Here is a 16,268-nt window from a genome sequence, read left to right as displayed (position 1 = left end):
TGTGTGTGTGTGTGTGTGTGTGTGTGTGTGTGTGTGTGTGTTTCAAAGAGGACCAATAACATCACTGGGATGTTGAGTCATGCGCAAATTGGGTTTAAGTGAGGTAAAGTTGCACAAAGTCATCAGCCTTACTCTCTCTTCTAGAATCATCGAAGTCCAGCAGCAAGACAAAAGTTAAGATGACTGGAGATAACCCAGATGCAGTGGATGACTTTAATGTCTTCAATGTTTGACCAAGCTCTAAATGTTCCACACTGCCTGCTTATGTAGCCTTCATGACCATTGGAACAAATTGTTCTCATCTGCCCATTCTGCCAGGGGAAGTCTCCTCATGCTTGGGATAGACACCTGCCTAACTCATCAATGGGTCTGAGACTCATCAGTTACCCTCAACCTTGTTTAGCCCTTCTGCTGAGATAGTTTATTGGGGTATAGCCACTGTTCATGCTACAGATTCTTGGAACCACAAAGGAAAGCTGATTTCCAGGTGGACACCAAAGGTGGGTGAACGAACAGCCCTCTTACCAGAAGTGCTAGTCCTCCCTGAACACCTACAGTCTTCCTCAGATAGTTACTGGCTGTGTGACCCTAAGCAGTCACTAAAGCTGTTACTGCCTCAGTTTCCTTATCTATAAAATGGGGATAATAAAAGTGCCTACTTTACAGGGCTGTTGTAAAGCTCATATAACATTTGTAAAGCATTTTGTAAATCCAAGTGCTATATAAATGCTAGCTATTATTATTTTTGTTAATTTGCTATCCTTCCAACACATCCAATAAATCTCTGGGATTTAAATGTTTTTGGAGCCACTGATTCTGTTGTTTAACTGTGAAACCCATGTTCTTCATTCTTGTAAAACTCTAATCTCAAAGCAAGTACTGTTCTAAAACTTTCTCTTTGGCCTTGGGTACTGTGTAGCAGCTCCCACTGAGAAGCTAAGTTTGGGATGGAGGAAGAAGAAATTTGGAAAATGAGTTTCCAGTGCCTCACTTTTGAATGCTATTAGCCAGATTTCTTGACACAGATTAGAATCACCATTTTGTCTAGAAATCAGGATGCAGTGTACCTCCCACCGAGGCAACTTACCTAGTGTTTGGGGACCACAAAAGGAAAATGACCCCGGGGCTTATAACAAGATCTTTTCTAGACCTAAGAAAGACACTCTTCTGACTTTTTCTTTCTTTTTTGCTTGTGGGCCCAGGATTTAAATTTATACTATTGTCTTCAAGAGTGCAAAGTTTGAATCAAATCAGTGATTCTTTGAGAGGAACCCTAGCTTAATGGATGGAGAATTGGCCTCAAAACTATGAAAATCTGTGTTCAAGTTCTGCCCTTTAGCATATACTGGCTGTGAGACACTGGGCAAGTCTAAATATATAGTCAACTTTTTAGACTATAGGTTGCAGAAAAGGTGCCCATCTACCAACTGGTAGAGGAAAATTTTAACTGGGTATTCCCTTGTTGTTGTTGCTTAGGCATGGCTGACTCTTCATGACCCCATTTGGGGTTTTCTTGGCAAAGATAGTGAAGTGATTTTCCATTTCCTTCTCCAGTTCATTTTACAGATGAGGAAATGGAAGCAAATAGGGTTAAGTGATTTGCCCAGGGTCACATGGCTAGTACATATCTGAGGCTATATTTGAACTCAGGTTCTCCTAACTACAGTGCAGGCATTCTATCCACTGAGCCACCTAGATGCCCAATAGTCCCTACACCAATGGAAATCAGAGCGCTTTGTGTTGATCAGTGTTAAACTAAAGTTAAGTTGCTAAAAAAGACACTGTTTCCCTTAACTTCCAGGACCCCTATCCTGCCGTTTGATTTTCCTCTGATAAGACTCCTCCTTAGCAGCTATTTAAGACAAAAAGAATCTATTCTCAGGAAGCAAGGGGTGAGTCAATGCCTTTATTCACTCAGTGATCCGGAGCATTTCCAAGCTGGCTGCAGAGTTCTTAGCTTCTGGTAATACAGACATCCATAAAGGATGATGATTGGAAAAAATATTTAAAGGAAGGATGATTTTTGCTCATTTGCATATTTTAAAATAGAGGTGTAATGATGGGGGAAATAACAAATGGCATGTGTTCTACTGTTTCTTTAATTATTCCAAATTAAGATGTTGCAAATATGTGATTTCACACACAGACATTTGATTTGTGTTCTGTCCTTGACAAATATGTTGGGGAAAGAAATGATTACTGAAGGTTAAAAGGCACTGAAAAAATGAGGGGTATTCAAAAGACAAAGGAAAGAAAAGTTTATGCATCATTATTCTGGGAACATGTATTGCCAGATCTTTTGTATTGCCAAGTATTGCTCATCGTTTCCCTATTCCTTACTCAAAAGTAGATGGGTCCTTTTGAAATCCTTCACTTTGTGAAGTGAACTTCTGGGAAACAATAGGAAAGTCAAATTTCCAGAGGATAATTGCCTTCCCAGGAAATTTCCTTCTATCTACAAAGCCTCTTTCCCCCTAAAGCAGGGAATCTATCCTATCCAGATTTACATAGCTCAATCTTTTTTCTGCTTCCTGAAAATTTTTGGAATATAATAATAGAATTCTCTTTCATTTTGCTCTGGAACCCCCATTGGAGATGGCCTCAACTTTTTTGATAATCTATTTTTTTCTGTCTCCTTATTTCCCTCTGAATGCTATGCTATTGTTGTCCTTCTTTCTAGCAAAAAGTATTTAATGAAACACACTAGCAAGATACTAATAAGTAACTGAATCAAGCATTAATCATGCTAGGTACCTACCCCCAAATAGATATCACTTCCACATGGCTCCCAATTAATTCCCTGCTTTCTCCAGCAGTGATGGAGGGTCACAACATCAATTCATTCATGGAAAAGTATAAGGGAAACTCAGATCAGTAGCAGTCTTGGGAGCACTGGTTCCTGGTTAGGGCAGTTTTTGAAGCTTTAGAAAGTGTTCCTGACTTCTGTAGTAGCAACAGCAGTCTAAAGTGTGCTGACCTCACTCAGTACAGCAATCTAAGGTACACTTTTTGGTACTGCAGTTATCCTCATTAGCCCCAGCATAGTCTAGGCATGGCTGTCATCTTCCCTTCTTTCTCTTTCTCCTTATCTCTTCTCCAGCCTGCCTAGTGAGATTCTATAGACTTTTACATTATAAGAGGATCTATCTAGTCAGCGTATTTATGGGAGTATAGTTCAAAAATAACTTCCTTTATTAAGGGAGTCATTTTTGGTCCCAAGCATCATGGGAACATAGGATCTATGCACAAATATATCCTTCCCTACCGTCAATCTCCCCATAGTAGAAACAATAATCTAACCCCTGCTTCTATGAAAGTTAAGCTAGTTTTTCCTTACAAGATACTGAAACTATTCTTGAGATATGACTGGTTCAAAGGACTAAAGGTTAAAGCTACTACTATTACTTCTTGGACTCCTGAGTGTAGAACTACCATAAGGATCTCCAAACATCCTCTCTGAGGCTTGACTGGAGGACCACCATGGGCAACGCAGACAAGCTAACATTGCTTAGCTGAATTAACTCAGTGTATGCTCAATGCATATCTTTGTTGAATATCTTTCTCCCGATATGGCTAAGTAAATCTTTCTTTATTTACTGCTGAATGACTGACAAGTATCCCATTTCATTCTAATATAAAACATAAATTACCTTGGCACTGGTCTGAGTCAAGCCTAGCCCAAAACAGCCCCTTACATCTACAAACAAAGCCAATGACACAAAAATATCAAGAAATTCATTTAAATGACATTAATCGGGGCAGAGATGAACACTAGAAGAGATCAGGCCTACATAGGTCTAAATAAAAATAGAACCTAGAAAAAGATAGATAAGCAGAGTGAACCAATGAGAGTATGATAGTAGACTTGAGAAATATGCCTTCTTTTTCTCCTTTGTCTTCCGTTTATTTGGTTTGCTTTGAAATATGTAGTAATAGAGAAAAATGAGACTGCTGAGACGGAGTTTGGGTATTCTTTGTGAAAGACCTTTAAGGCTAGACCAGTGTAACTGGGCTTTTACCCAAGCCTGGGGTGTTTTGGCTATGTATAGAGAAGAATCCAGACTGGCAGTGAGAATGCCGAGTACCATGTGATGCTACATTTTTGTATAAGGTACATTCAGTTTGAGGGAGAACTTCTTGAGAGAGAGACGTGTGATTCCAGAGATACATATGGAAGGAGAAGCTGCAGTCAGTAGGGAAAACTGGCTCCTCAACATGTCCTTGATTTCTCACTTGTCTCCTTATAGACTGCTAGAATTGACCTCCTTAGGTGAGATCACACACCATCTTTCTGGGTTTGAGCTAAGATATTATCCCACTCCTAGCTACAGAGCTTATTCACTCTAGTATGTTTTCTAGTGTATTTTAATCTATAGAACTTTCCTAATTTCTGTTTGCTCTTTCCTTTGATAAATGGGACAAATCACTATTCACTATTTGCAGTGGTCTTTTGTGTAACCAGAATTTGGTAAGAAGTAACTAAATTGGTCAGTGTAAGCTAACGGTGACCCTCCCCCCTGAAGAGCAACCAGGAAAAAGGATTTTCTTCTGAGCCAGACACACCCATCTAGACCAGACAGATTTTTTTTGGGGGGGAGGAAGAGGGGGGAAGTGGGGGAGGGTGAAGATAGATATAATTCTAGTCTTATCTGTGTGAGAGTGTAGACAAGAGTTATCATTCTATTGTCACTCTCAGAGCATGCTATACCTTTCCCCAGCTAGCATGCTGGCAGTATAGAGACTACTCTTGGTTTTCCTCCTCTATGAAGAGTCTGGACAGGCAGATCATCTCTATGCATACCACCCACAAGCTGCATCTATAATGTATACAACCCACGTGGGCATACCTATCTTACATGTGGACATGCATACCTTATACTTGAAATCCATATTTAGTTATTCTAATATTAATACGAGACAAGGAGGTAACAATTTGAATCAATATGGTTTGGTGAATAGAGTAGTATGGTTCTAGAGAAAGGAATATTTTACTAATAACTACATAACCTCCCTGAACTCAGTTTCCTCATCTATAATATGAGGTTGGAATCAATGGTTTTTAAGTTCCATTCATTTTATGATCCCATAGTTCTGTAAGATGAAGCTTATTTATCCTTATTATTTCTTCTTTTCCACCAGCCCAATTCCTTCTCTCATCACCCTCCAAAAAAAGTCTTTTATTTGTGACAGTGATTTTAGTCTAGCTGTCACTTCACTGCCATCACTGGGGATGGAAGAAATGGAATAATAACTGCGATGTAGGGGAAAGAAGGCTGACTGTTAGATGTCAGAGGACCAGGTTCAACCCCTGCCTCTGATACTTATTACTTTGGGCAAGATGCTTCATCTCTTTGTGCTTCAGTTTCCTCATTTGTAATGAGGGGTTTGGACTCCTGGTCTCTGATGTCCCTTCTGGGTCTTGAGGATCCTATGACACCATCTTCTCTAGTGCATTCTTATGTGCTTATAGTGTGTACTAAGAGATGGACTTTGATCCTGAGGCTGACCCTGCCCCCAACTTAGCTGATAAGTGTGATTTAAAGAAAAGCCCTAGGGGGTGGCTAGGTGGCAGCTAGGTGGCATAGTGGATACAGCACTGACCCTGGAGTCAGGAGGACCTCAGTTCAAATCCGGCCTCAGACACATAACACTCACTAGCTGTGTGACCCTGGGCAAGTCACTTAACCCCATTGCCTGGAAAGAAAGAAAAAAAGCCCTGCAACGTGAATTTAGTCTGCAAAGCAGTATTTCAATGAGTTACACAAACTTTGATGTTTATCTTTTATTTGAAGGCGCAGATAGGCCACAAGGAGGATCTGATGATGGGAGGGGCTGGCTAAGCATTCAGGCAGGGAAGGAAGTAGCTCATAGTAGTGAAAATGAAAGGGTGACCTGTAAAACATAAATTCATTTGACCCCGCAGACTTGTTTATATGGCAGTTAATATCTCCTGATGAATTATTAGACTATGCATGAATATCCTATCTTCAATTTTCCTCTTTCACTCCTCGATTAACTTGTCCTAGGACATTTATCCCTGACCTCAAATCACTGATCTGACATCATCATTTCACCAATAACAAGGAGAATGGTATATCTTAGGGGAGAGTATAACTTTATGTTCTGATAATTGAGCTATATTTCCAGGGGAACGTTCTAATCGTCATTATAATTTGTCATTGAGTTCTTTCTTAATTAATATGCCAGTATATGATGCTATCTACTTTACATTCCTCATAAAATTACTGTTTAGACAACTTGATTATTAACTCTGTTCTTTCTGAGAGGAGGACTTTTAATTCCTCCTTGAGAGCAATGAGTTTCTCCTACAAGGTCCCATCTGCTTTCTTTTGATGCTGCATTTCCATTTTAATGATATCATATTCCAATTTATTGCCCTTTCATATTTTTTTCTCCTCCCTCCCTCCCTACCCCTAACCCCACACAAAGACTTATGTGATACCACTGCTCTTTTCTCCTGCACCTCACACATTTAGGTCAGTAAATTTTGGGGAATGAAGCAAACAGAAATTATACCCTTTTCACCCCAGACAGCACTGAGCACTCATATTTCTACCTTTTCCAATTCATTGGTTAAAAAATAAAACATAAACTTTGTCTTTGTCTTTTTTTGAAGTAGTGTGAATTAAAAAAAAAAGCGCTGGTTTTAAAGTAACTTGTTGGTGCTTCCTTCTACCTGCAGATATAGACCCAAACTTGTCATTTATTCAACACTTTTATATTTTCTAGCTATTTAATAATAGTAACTTTGGTCTTAATGCTCTTTAAAAATGAACAGACTACATCAAGCCAAGGGCTCATTTGTAGCTGGCATCTCATAAGAATTCCATAAATATGCTGGTGTCAAGCCTCAAACGCTTTCCCATCAAAAGTGGTTTAAGTTTTACCATGAATATTATTACAAGAGGGCAACTAGGTGACACTGTATAGAGCACTGGGCTTGGAATCAGGAAGACTCATCTTCATGAGTTTAAATCAGGCCTCAGACACTTACTAGCTGTGTGACCCTGGGCAAGTCACTTACCCCTGTTTGCCTCAGTTTCCTCATCTGTAAAATGAGCTGGAGAAGGAAATGGCAAACCACTCCAGTATCTTTGCTAAGAAAACCCAAAATGGGGTCAGGAAGTGTTGGACACGACTAGAAAACAACTGAACAATAATGATTCAAGACCATTCTTCTGAGACAAATTTACTGACTCTTCCCTTTCGGGTGACTCTTCATTTAATTCCCCCTTTCTCCTTGTCTGCTTGGAGTGAGTTTTAATCATATGCCATTATACCCACCCTTGGGGCTTCTTCATATTTTAATTATTTACAATTTTAGGAAGAGGCACTTTTGGACAGGAGGGAAAGGAGTGGTTCTTTGCAAACATGGATGATTTCCTATCCCATATAAACTAAGTTAAGACATTTCCTGTGCCTTTGTGAGGAAAAGAAGGAGAAGAAGGGGCAAAAGGCAGTACTAGGGGATGAATAGTACCCAGTCAGCTCTTGCAATTTAGTGAAAGTGTGGGTATGGGCAAGTCATAGCCATTAGAAAGAGAAGCATGTGGGAAGGGAAAGAGCTTGCATTTGGAGTCCAAGGTCTTGAGTTTGAATCCTGTCTGGTAACTTAATTCCCCCCCTGAGGGCAAAACACTTAGCCCTCCTAGGCCTCAGTTTCTAAGATCAACCCTAGCTTTAGTTCTGTTAAAGGTTAAGTTATTACAGTCGGTGGTAGAGTAGATAAAGTGTTGGGTTTGGGGTCAGGAAGACCTGAGTTCAAATTATACTTCAGGCATGAGCTGTGTGAACTTTGGCAAGTCACTTAGCCTCTCTGTGTTTCAGTTTCCTCATCTGTAAAATGAGGGGGTTAGACTTGATTCCTTCTAGACCTAAAAATCTCTTATCCCATAATCTCTGTTTATCATGTTATTTAATCTCCACTGGGATCTTACTGTAGTAAATCAGCATTTTTATTCCTCTCTAACTGATTCTCCAACTCCTCAGAAATGTTGTCCCAAACATCCTCTTCTCTCCTCAAGCCTCCCACAATACTCCTTCCCTATACCCTCTCAGCTAAGGTCCTCCTCTCACACTTTACTGAGAAAATCGAGTCTATCTGCTTTGAACTCTTTCTGCTCCCCCTATCACTATCTCCAAATGTTTGGATATCATCTCCTATTCCATTCTTCTTTATTCAGGTCTCTGATGAAGAAGTGCCCCTTCTCATCAGGACCAATTGTTCTACATGCACCATTGATCTCATCCCTTACTTTCTTTTCCAACAAATTGCCTCCATGATCCTTCCCCTTCTCTGTCTAATCTTCAGCCTCTCCCTATCCAACAGTTCTTTCCCAACTGTCCATAAATATACTCACATTTCTTCCAGCCTTCAAAAACCCTCACTAAGATGTTATCATTGCCTGATGCTATCATACTGTATTTCTCCTCATAAACTAATAGTTAACATTTATATCATGCTTACTATGTCACTGTGTTAAGTGCTTTATAATTGTTATCTCATTTGACCTTCACAGCAACCCCAGGAGGCAGATGCTGTAATTATCCTCATTTTACAGAGGAGGAAACTGAGGCAAACAGGGGTTAAGTGACTTGCCCAGGGTCACACAGCTAGTAAATTTCTGAGACTGGATTTGAACTCAATTCTTCCTGACTCCAGGCTTGGTGCTCTATCCACTGTACCACCTGCTAGGAAAGGCTATCTGCCCCCATCACATCACAGTGGAAGATAAGACTCAGGTTAAAAGCAATGTTTTACTTTTAAGAATATTGTGTGCTTATCGTATTTACGATACTTCATGGTTATGGTATTCATATGTTATGAAAAGTGAATATTGTCTGAAATCAATGTGTTTTTGTTGTTGTTTTTAAATTGAGATGTTAGCACAAAAGGACATAGAATTCTGGAGAATTATTATTGTGAAAAAACTGTTTTGCATGTTACCAATTTTATCTTATGTACTACTATGGGTTATTTTATGATTATAGTATTAGGAAAGTTCACTGTTTTGGATGGAGTCATACCTTCTCAGGTCAGGGGAATGTAATAGGCATACCATTATAGACAGAAGTAACCTTAGAGGCCACCTAAATCTAACCCCCTCATTTTACAAATGAAAAAAATTGAGGCTCAGAGAGGTTTAGCAACTTGCCCAAGATCACACAGTAAATATCAGAGACAAGATCTAAAGCCAGGTCTTCTGATTCCAAGGCCATTGCTCTTTCCACTGTACTGTAGCACCAAATTTGACAAAAAACCTTTCATGACTTCTTTGTGAATAAGATGACTCGATATAGACTGTGTGATAATAAAGTTAGATGGATTTGCAGCAGACAGAACAACTGTAACCAAAGACTTTGTTGTAGAGGTTGTTTCTCCGCAGAATGAGAGACTGCACTAGATTTTCCATCCAATTCTGAGATTCTATGATATCATGATGTCTTCTCATCTGTAAAATAGGGCTAATACTAACTCACATTTATACAGGGCTTTAAGGTTTACAAAGGATTTTTGTACATTTTCTCATTTGACCATAAAAATAAACCTGTGAGGTAAGGCTTACAGTAATTATTATGCCTAATATGCAGATGAAGAATGGTTAAATGCCTGTCACTGGTAGTAAGTGTCAAAGGTAGTATTTGAACCTCAGTCTTCCTGACTCTAATTCTAGCATTCTATCCACCATGTCACTCTGCCTCTAAAAATGATCATGGCATTAAGTAACCCATGGGTTTGTGTCAAGAACAGAATGTTTTAGACCATAATGCAATGGATAAATGAGTCATTCTTATTAGAAGGACTTTTGAAAATATTAGCTCAGAAATCCAAACCACCTCATTATAATGGTAGCTTTTACCACCTACCTTAGAACTTATATCTGGTCATCAAGACTTCTACATAAAACCACACATTCATTTTCTCTTGACATTTATCTCTTTAGTCTCGGCTCTCCCTCGCCTTTAATTCTTTGATCTTTTTCACAGAGAGCAACAGGGCCCATGGGTATTTGCCCAGCAAATAGTTTTCTTCTTGTGTTGACTGGCAAGCAAATGTGACTTTGTTGGCTTTCATTTGAGTTTGGTGGGTTTCTGATTTGTTGAACAGCAATATAAATTCCATAGATCCTTAACAACTAGGTAGCACAAGGTCACTAGGTCATTTTGCCCAGCCTTTCCCCTATTAATCAAAACTTTTATGTCTAGAAAATTCCAAGGAACAGTAGAGGAGGGTAGGCAGATGGATGGATACTTGTATTCTCTCTTGTCGGCTTTCACATGGTAGCAATGACACCCTCATGATATCTGGTCATCAACCCATGGCATAATTTACCTACTCACCTGGGAGAGCCTAGTGCCTCTCAAAGTTTGCAAAGATGAAAGAAGCCCTTCACTTAAAAAATTCTTTTTCTTGATATATTTTAGTTTTGTACCACCTTTTTTTCTACTGTATCCTGCCCTTATTTCCTCCTACAGAGCATCCCTTATAATAAACTACACAAAAAAAGGAAGAACAAAAATTCAGCAAAACTAGCCAACGGTTTGAAAAATTCTGATGTTAGATTCAATATTTCACACCCATGTTTCTCCACCTCTGCAAAGAAGTAGGCAGAAATACCTTCGTGTGTGTATACACACATCTATACATATGTGTTTATATGAATATATGCACACATATGCCTATATACATGTATGTATATATCTATAAAATACAATATATACATACATATGCACATATGTACATATAGAGGGAGTACCCATATCAATGAAATATAAATATATATTGTAAATGTAGATGTTGGATGTATATATTGTATATTGTATATGGTATATGTATATTATATATATAGAGTATACATACATATGTGCATGTGTGTGTATAAACCCTCTATAACTTAACAGATGATCTTTGAAAGTTTCTGTGACCAAAACATGTATTCTCCAATAGCTAGTCTAATGATGAGCCTTCCTAAACTTAGTTACATGGGTCCTTAGTAAAGAGTCATTGCATTCATCACCAGGCCCAGGCTTAAAGCCCTTTAGCTTTATAGAATTTTATGTGCTACTGAAATGGCCCTCAAGAACTCAGGGTCACCTCCAGGCAAAAGTGAAGCCATCAGTGGAAGGTTTTTAATAGAGCACCAAATACCATAAGGCTGAGTAATCTAATGATCAATTTTATTCTGAATCTAACAATCTTACAAACTGAGTGAGAGGGATATGATCTTTGCCATTATTTAACATACTAATTTTTGGAATGCCATCAGATGTGATAGCTCACTTTGCAAGATGCTTCACAAAAATTTTCTCCTTTGCTTGTGTAAGTCAGCATTGGGGGGAAATTGTTGCAGTTCATCATATTTTTGCTTAAAATATTTGAGAGTTTTGATTATACACTTGCCATATTTTGTTTGGAAGGACCATGAAATGATTTTTAAAATTTAATGACACCCATTGTGCCTCAGGAAGGGTCACTGCACGTCCAATGAGAGCTTGTTATTATTTGAGCTTCCTCTGTGCTGGAGATTTTGTCGGCAGATGTTTGATAACAGGATTTTGATTATTAATACTTCTTACTTTCTTGTTCTTTTAAACTTCCTGATTACTCATAATGGACCTTGGTACAAAAGATTGATAGTTAAAAGAAGAATGTAATTGGACAGTGATTCTCTGTAGTCAATCTACTAAGATCGACTGACACCAACTGCTTGTGTGTCATGTTATTAGATAGGTTCAATGATTATTTTTAGACAAGCAAAGAGCTAACTTTTGGGCCACATAAACAATTTAGTAAGAATCTTTTTTTTAAAAAAAAAACAGGTTTATTTATAGGTTTTGTTTTTACATTTTAAACATTTACATATTCCTCCCAATCTGTGAAAAGTCTCTTGTAAAAAAGTAAAATGATTAAGCAAAATAAATACAGCAATCACATCTGAAAATGTATGCAATATTCCACATCTTTAGCACCTCCTAACTGCTCTATTTAAAAATAATTTCTAAGTAACAGACTCTTTGCACTTCACTGAAAAAAAGAGAAAAAAATAAATTTCTTTTAGCAAACGTTGTCAAACAAATCTCATTGATTGTATACAGAGGTTTGTGTGTTTTAAAATACAGACAAACAGACACACAGATACTTATATATTAATATATCAATATATACTATATAGATATATACTATATATCTATATCTATCTATCTATATATACTATATAGCTATAATCTATATATACTATACTGTATATATAAATGTATACATACACTTATATGTGTGTGTGTATATATATATATATATATGTATATACCACACACACACACACACATATATGTGGAGAAGGGAATAAGCATTTGTTAAACTCTTACTATGTTCCATGCACTGTGTTAAGCACTTTACAATATTATGTCATTTGATTCTCACAACAGCCCTGGAAAGTAGGTGCTTTTATTATCTTTGTTTTACAGTTGAAGAAACTGAGGCTTGCCCAGGGTCACGTGACTAGGAACTGTCTGATTCCAGGTCCTGATTCCAGGTCCAACACTCTATCCACTGTGCCACCTATTTATAGGGTATATGTGTCTTATTCTGTACCCTAAATCTCTAACCTTTCTGTCAGGAGGTAGATAGTATGTTTCACCATTGAGACTTTGGAATCATGGATGGTCATTGTATTGATCATAATTCTGATAGCTTTCAAGCATGTTTGTCTTTATAGTATTGTTGTTATTGTAGTTGTTTTCCAGCTTTTGCTAGAGTCTTCAAAATTGTTCATTTTCATGATATTGATGTTATAGTATAAATAGCTATTCTGGTTCTGCTTACTTCACTCTGCATCTATTCATATGTCTTTTCATATCTCTTTGGAATCATCTATTTCCTCATTTCTTATAGCAGAATAGTATTCTGTCATATTAATATGTCAAAACTTATTCAGCCCTTCCTCGATTGATGGGCATCCCTTTAATTTTCAGTTTTTTGTTACTACAAAAGAGCTGCTATCAAAATTTTTGAATATATAAGACCTTATCCTATTTTTTGATCACTTCAAATTTTATACCAAGATAAGTTCCAAAGGTACGTGTGATCTAGAGATTTAAAAAATGACATCATAAACAAATTAGAGAAACATTGAAAAATTACCTATCTTCCCTAAGGATAAGAGAATATTTCATGACCAAATAAAGCATAGACAGGATCACAGAAGATAAAAGGATAATTTGATTACATAATATTAAAAAGTTTTTACACAAATAAATCCAATAAAGCAAAGACTAAAGGGGGAAAAACTGGGGGGAAATCTTTAAAATAAGTTTTGCTGATAAAGATCTCATTTCCAGGATATATAAGGAACTGACTCAAATTTATAAGAATAAGAGCCATTCCTCAATTGATAAATGGTCTAAGAATATGAACAGCCAGTTCTCAAAGAAACCCAGTCTAATCTATAGCCATATGAAAAAATGTTCCAAAAAACTAATAATTAGAGAAATGCAAATTAAACCAGTTCTGAGATTCCATTTTAATAGCCTTTCAAACACTCAAAGACTGCTCTTATGTACCTCCTAACCCTTGTCTTCTCCAGGCTATCTATTTCAATTCCCCAAACACATCGTCTTATTACATGTTCTTCAGTCTTAACATCGTTTGGGCCCCATGCTTGCCAGAGGCGATACTAAATTGGTACTGTTGAAAGCTTTGGGCCATTTTTTTCTAACCTGGATTCAATGTTTATATCAATCTTTCCTCACTTTCTTCCAAGGTGCTCCCCAAAACAAGGATGTCATCAAGTTATACCAATACTCGATGGTAGTTCCTGTCTCTAATTACTTTATCCAACAGTCTTTGGAAAATAGTAGGTATTCCAGAAATGCCTTGGGTCATGAGTTCACACTGGTTAAGTCTAACTGAACAGATGGAAGCAGTTTTCCTCCTTCATAGGATCCTGATAATAAACACTGCACAAGTACAATACAGAAAATCACTACCTGCCTAATAAGCAATAGAGCCAACTGAACTCTTGGCATAGTGATCTGGTGCACTATGATCCTTTTGTTCAATGTTTGGTAGTTTATACACATAGAAATCTTTCTGTTGTTCTTGGGTACTACAACTAGAAGTGATACAATTGGCAATTGGACTCTGTGATGATGCCATTAAACACTAGGTTCTTGAGATGGTTTCTGGGGGTCATCCATCACAAAAGAATTTTCTGGATCTTTTCCAGAATGGTTAAAAGTGGGTGAGATGAATCTTGTGAGTTGATTCTCAGGTCCATCCCACATTTTATTCATGCAAATAAGAACATGCCTAGCCTCTTCCTGAGCTGCTGCTTCAACTATTCCTATCACTCCTCTGAATCCCTAAAGTTAGATTTTTCTGAATCCATTTAAAAGATTGAAGAGTCATTGATGAAAGACAAAGAGAGAGGGAAAGAAGGAGAGAGATGCAGAGGGAGAGAGAGAAGGGGAGGGAAGGAACAGAAAGAGAGAGAGAGAGAGAGAGAGAGAGAGAGCATGAGCTCTTATGATGTTCACTGTCATCATTTGACTTAATCCTATTGTAGATGATGAAAATGTGAAGATATTAAGTTCCTGGGTTGTTTTTTTTTTTTTGTAGGATTCGCCTAATATCTTGAAAGTCTGGAATTTTTTTTCCACTTAGAGCTTTCCAGGATTCGCCTAATATCTTGAAAATCTGGAATTTTTTTTCCACTCCATTTACTCATATTGGGTCTGGACATAGTAGAACTTGGGTGTCTATTACTTAGATGAAAAAAGCCATTTCTTTAGAAAATTCCCAAATCACTTCAATATATGCCACATATAGGTAATTTTTATCATTAAGTCTTCTAAATCCAAATTCTTCTAGAGGTTATAAAGGTATTTTCTTCAAAAGCCTTTAATAAAATGATTGGGACATGATGGTCACTTGTGTGACCAGGACAACTATGTAGTCAACATTCTCAATTTGCAGTAATTTTTCCACGAGGTCCTATGAATCCAGGTGAAAAAGACCCATTAGGTTTGTGGGGACCAGGGTGACATCCTCCCAGACCCTTCTCCCTCTCTTGAAGCTCCTTCTGTGGCCCTCAGCTTCTGTAACACCAAAGCTACATTCCCTTCATGAGTGTAGGTAGCCTGCCTATGACCATCTTTACTCCAGCAGAGAAGGTAGCTCTACCTTTTTTTTCCTTCTGGTAGTAGTATTTTTGTGTCAGATCAGCTTGTCTTTTACTGCCTTTTCTCATTACTTTTCCAAGCAGAAAGTGTTTGCTCTTCGGTCTACCTTGTACCAGATTATCTATGAATTTCATCAGTTGATGGCACCCATAAGGTCATTCTTCTTAGTTGCATTGTACCATGTACAGGCAAATGCTCCTATCATAGACAGGATTGCCTGTCTTTGACAGTAGGCTGGACCTTTTCTATTAGCTCATGACCTTGGCCCATTATTTTAATTTGTTATATGGGGTCATAGGGCCCATTATTTTAATTTGTTATATGGGGTCATAGGGACCTTGGAGGCCGCATTAGCAGCAGTAACAACACCAGCAAATGTCATCAATATGTCAGTTATCAGCAAATTATCAGTCAGGTGAGCATGCAAATAAACCTCTATAACAAGGACATTACATTAACACAATGACAGGAAATTAAAAAACCGTTAGTGTCCACTTTGGCACCATCAAAGAATAAGCATTAGCATACAAATACAACTTATATTTGTAGTAGATTTCACACAATAACAGCAGGTACATAGTTAAAGGGAAAGTGAAAATTGCAGCAGTTAAAAAAAAGAAATAAAACAGCACTCAACACAAAAAGAAAAGAGAAAATACAGCTGATAACTTCAGTAAGGAAGAAAATAAAAGTACTTCAAAAAGAAATCATATGTCAAAATAGAGAGAAATCTAGCAAATTTAAAATTAAAGTGAAAAAAATTCAATATCCAATAATTCTCAAAATTAATCAATATTGGGCTAGACGCAACTATAGTCAAGCTGCAAAAAACCCACAAAATATAAAAATAAGGAAACTTAGAAAAATCAAATTTCAAGTTATTGTGTACAGGCATATTAAACAAATGCAGCATTAACATGAGAAATTCTGCTTTGAAAGAAAAAAGGAATTTTAATTATCTAAACAAATAAAGTAGAGAAAATACTACTAATAAAAATATTGCAGATATAATTCTCATTTGTAACAAACAGGTATTGCTGTGAAGCAAGTTTGGATGGTTTTAGTAT

This window comes from Vombatus ursinus, unplaced genomic scaffold (genome assembly GCF_900497805.2).
Source record: "Vombatus ursinus unplaced genomic scaffold, bare-nosed wombat genome assembly UNPS02014805.1, whole genome shotgun sequence".
NCBI lineage: Eukaryota > Metazoa > Chordata > Mammalia > Diprotodontia > Vombatidae > Vombatus > Vombatus ursinus.
The sequence above is the reverse complement of the archived record's forward strand: the minus strand, read 5'-3'. Positions refer to the sequence as shown.